Raw genomic sequence first — 4,995 nt, forward strand, 5'->3', positions numbered from 1 at the left:
TAAATCTACCTTCCTTAGAAAGTTATGTGATATCACATCTAATTTTCTCTTCTGCTGCTTATGTAACATAAGCATACTGGTATTTTCAGCTGATCTGTAGGGGAGACACTGTGTTTAGGACACTGAATCTGCAGAAGCCATTCAACTGGAAATCGTCAGATAGTGAGTGGGGGGGGGAATAAAAATTATGGACCAAGTAAACTGTAAAAGACATATTTTCACCAAAAGCTGGTCAACGTGCCTACTCTTGTGACTGAAAATCACTGACTGATACCTGAAACCAATCAGGCCATAAAGGAATCCACCCCCCACACACGGTTGTTTGTTTACTCCAGCTCTGAGAACCAGACAACTGCACTGAAGTTCTACTACCACTTTAAGAAATGGTATAGTTGCACAGGTTTATTTAAAAAGTGATTCTTTTTAAAACTGGTTGGTGACACATAAAAAATACTAAGGTCATATATGTTGTAGAACTAAGAATATGAAAGACCATGACCAGGGCAGCATGTTTGAGTTGGGTTACATAAAAAAAGGTAAACAAAGATAACTTTGAAAGAAGAGACTACCTCAAATAGTATGTTTACCTAGGTGAGTCTTAGGTCCCAAGTCTCCTATGGATCCGGGGAAGGTCATGGGGTCCCAGCCCTGGGGCAGAAAGTCCACAGAAGCCAATCTATAAAGGTGGGGGCTGGGCTTGCGCAAGAGATTTCCTCAGCTATATCCTTCCTGTCTGGGAAAACTGAAGGCCAGAAGAGCAGGCTTGAGAACTGATCTCCCTAAACTGCTATAAAAACAGACAGAAGCTTTTTGGGGATGCCCAACAATGAGAACAAAACAGGAAAGATGCCCTTAGGGAAGGGATTAGTTCTGGGCTAGAGCAGTCTCTAAAGGCCTAGGGAGAGTGGATTGTGGGCATCTCTTTCCAACTCCACATTTCTGTTCATGACATCATATTGGCAACTTGAAATCAGCCCTAGTGGGAGCATTTACACCATGGAAATAGGCAAATGCTACAAATCAGGGGTTTCCTTTCCCTGAGAGCTGTTTCACCAATACACCACTGCCTGTGGCCATGTGCTTGTCTAGGGAGGAGATGGGCCTCCCCGACGCAAGCCCCTTTGAATGTCTAGCACCTACCCACTCACTACCTGGAGTGGGCATCTTCTATTGATATTTTCTGTCTGCTGCATCCCCACTTGTTTTCCTTTTGGTACTAACACCCCCTGTTCTTTTCCTTGGTCCTGATTATTTATAAATTTCTCTTTTACTCCATGAATTTGCAGCGGGCCCACTCACTCTTATGCTTAAAGGAAAGTGGGACATACTATACAAATAAAATCCAACCTGACCATGACATCAGGGCATTTTACTGCAGAACAAGGAAAGTTGTGGTTCCACCACCTCTGATCACCCTTATAAGCATAGGTTACACCTACTGAGCCCCTACTGTATGCAGGTGCTTTCCATGGATTTTCTCCTTCAATCCTCACAACCACTCTAGGAGCTGAATGTAATTATCCCCATGGGAAAACTGAGACTCAGATTGGCTTCTCTAAGTGAATAGCTAAAGGAAACATTGAGCCAGATCCCGAGCCTGAATTTGAACCCAGGTCTGCATGACTCTAAATCCCATGTTTGTAACCACTTCATTCCTCTGCTCTCAACTCATTTGTCAAACATCATGGTAACAGCACTGTGGGGGAAGATAGAAAGCGCTCAGGGACCATTATCCTCCTTTGCCCAGTCTCAGTCTCATTATACTTCAGTGTGTGGTGAGTGCTGAGGAAAAAGAGCCAGCTGACGCGTGGGATTGCCAAGCAACAGCTTATGAAACGAACTCAAACCATGGCAACCAAACACTGTGGACCCAGCAATAGCCTCATTTCATTTACAAGAGTAAGAGGAGGGCTTTGTCAACAACCGATTAGATAAATGAGAGGACTACTGACTATGCAAGTACAAGGAATTATCATACCATCATCATCATTTTTAGAGCACACAATATCAAATGATCTATGAAAATTATTCCTTGAAAAAATAAAGGATTAATCACATCATTATGTCACTTATAAACTGCATACACATACATTTTTTTAAAAAAATTGTGTCTCTCTGATACCAAAAATCTCAACCAATTGCTTATTATTTAATAGAGCTATTAATTTTGGGGTGGTAAGGAGGGCTAACACATGAATACTCCTCATTTTAAAATCAATTTATTTACAAAGCACCTTCTAATTAATTCCTCACAATAACTCTGTGTGCTTAGTATTGTTTTTTCCACTCCACAGGCAGGGAAAGCATGACATTGCAATCGTAAATGAGTTCTCATAGGGTGCACAGATAAATAAAGCACAGACCCAGGAGGCCCTCCTGCAAAAATGTACATCTCTGAACCCTCTGAGAACCTGATCACATTCACAGCTCCTCTTCCTTGAAAAATGTGCAAAAATCAACTTATACACTACAGTTTGCCTATCATTCAGTAGGACTCATGGTTCCCCCTGATGTACATCCATGCAACCCAGCTGCAAGAACAATATTCATTTGTTTTTAATCCATGCTATATAGTGCTCACAGGGTCATTTTTCTTTCTTTTCTGTGGTGCTTACATGAAGCTTACCCCAAATTCAGAGGGTTGCTAGTGACAAGACATGGGAGGCTAGTAGTTGCAGGCAGAAGGGGTTGGCCATCACTGAGTTGTTCATAATTTCAATCTGCCTCAATTTTGGTGCCTCCAAACTCCATCCTGATATCATCTAACCAACAAGTAACCACAGAGCCCATGGTTCTCTGTCCAGGTGTGTTTTGTTCAGCTGTTGTGACATAGACATTGTCATTGTGCTGTCAGGAAAACTCATGACTGTTCTCGTCATGGGAGGAATGGAGTCTTTACCTCATAGTGACTCCCACACCAGGAGGGCAGTGTATTTTTTCTCAGAGAACCTGAAGTAGTTTGCTAAGGACCCACACCAGGCAAATCTTTAATAATACAGGACTTTGGTTGCAACTCCCTCCTAGCCTGATAGTTGGTATTGGACCTTCTATGAAAATCACACTCTTTTCCTCTCTCAATGCCAAGGCCCAGGCTTTTTAAAAGCCTTTCTGGTACTTGATTGGCCTTTCTTATACTCCAGATCATACCATTGTGATATTTGGAGGTGAGAAGGAGCCCAAATCCTGTGGGGATGGAGGGTAGGGGAGTAGGAAGAGACAGAAACACACAGAGAGATATCTTCTTTTCCTTAAGGCTTCAGTGGAGTCTGAAATGGGGGATGCAGTTCCCTGACCTTGAATGTCATCAGTATCTCCCTGCCTCCCTCTCAGCCTTCCTTTCAGTCTGTGGGATTTTCATCTAGTGTGAGATGGCTGGATGCCTTTGGACAGACAACTACAGGCATATTCTTCTATGCCTGTAGATAGGCTGGGTCCTTATCTCTTAGTGTTCAGAAAACCTAAGATCTCACGACTCAGAAAGCCTTTCTTATAGTCCTATTTCCTCTGCGTAAATTTTCTGAAATCTCTTCTGAAACTCAAAAGCTGATCTTGGGCTCTTTGAGTCTATTTGCATTTCTGCTAAAATAACTCTACCCTGGGGCAAAAACTGTGGACGTGCTGAGTCTGAGGCAGGGCCAGGAGTACAAGGGCAAGTTGGAACTGAGGGTGAAAAACAAAGGTTAATGATTCACAATGTCACACTTTCACAGAAAGAAGGAGAAATAAGTTAGTCAATAAAGAGATAAGGGTTCAAAAAGGGGGGGAAAAGACCAGGGTAAATTCTAAAAAATGATTCCATAACTGTTTTATTTTTCCTCCAAGAGGAAGCTCCCTGTGAAAATAGATTTTAATTTAGGTTTTGCCGCCCCCCACCCCCGGAAGTCTTATCTCCTAGCCCACTAGCCATTATAATCTGGAAGTATTTTCTTGAACATGCATTATGTGCATTGTCTCATTTAAATCTGTAAGATAGTGTTGTTATACCTACAAGGAGATGAGGAAATAAGAATCAGAAAGAATATATAAGTTGCTTTTGGTACATAGCTAAGAATTTAAATGGTAATCTATTTTATGGAGAGCCCAATGCTAATAACCACTAAAGCCTAACAGTCTTTTGGCTCTTCTGAGGTTTGAAGGGGTTGGGGAGGAGACAGCCCTGTGCAGCCTCAAGGTTGGAGTGTGTCTGGAGCATAAGGGCCTCTTTGTGCACTGGGCCATGGGGCCAGTTGTCTACAAAGTCCAAGACTTCACAAGCCCTAGAGGGGTCACACAGTATTGGAAAGTGATATCACCTATCCCTCATAACGTCACCTTTCTTAGTATGCACTGATGTGCAGAAAATAGTTAATAGAATAGACCTAAGACCTTAAGTTGACTTTAGACAACCTTGAGTTGTCTTTAGAAAGGCCTGCTTTCAAGGTTGGTCTTTGGCTGGCATCTGGGAACTTGGCAGTTGAAGACAGAATAGTAGCTGCCTAAAGATGTATGTTATAATCCCTGGAACCTATGAATATGTTACTTGACAACATATTCAATTTATATGACAAAAAGTATTTTGCAGGTGTGATTAAAGTTAAGGGCTTTGAGATAAGGAGATGATCTGGGATTATCTGGGTGAGCCTAATCTAATCCCATGAATCCTTTAGAGCAGAGAAACTTTCCCAGTTGTGGCCAGAGAGATGAGGAGGAATCAGAAAGATGTGCCTTGAAAAGGATTTGACTCACTGTTCTGGGTTCTAAGATGGAGAAAGAGGCCATAAGCCAAGGAATGTGGTGGCCTCTAGAAGCTAGGAACAGCCCTCAGGTTATTCTTGCAAGAAAACAAGGACCTCTGAACTGAATTCTGCCAATAACCTGAGTAAGCTGGAAACAGACCCTCCTCTGGGGCCTCCGAAAGGAATGTAACCCTGCTGACACCTGGAATTTAGCCTGGTGAGACCAGTATTGGACTTACGACCTCCAGAACTCTAAGAGAATAAATTTGTATAATTTAAA

This window comes from Cervus canadensis, chromosome X (genome assembly GCF_019320065.1).
Source record: "Cervus canadensis isolate Bull #8, Minnesota chromosome X, ASM1932006v1, whole genome shotgun sequence".
Lineage (NCBI taxonomy): Eukaryota > Metazoa > Chordata > Mammalia > Artiodactyla > Cervidae > Cervus > Cervus canadensis.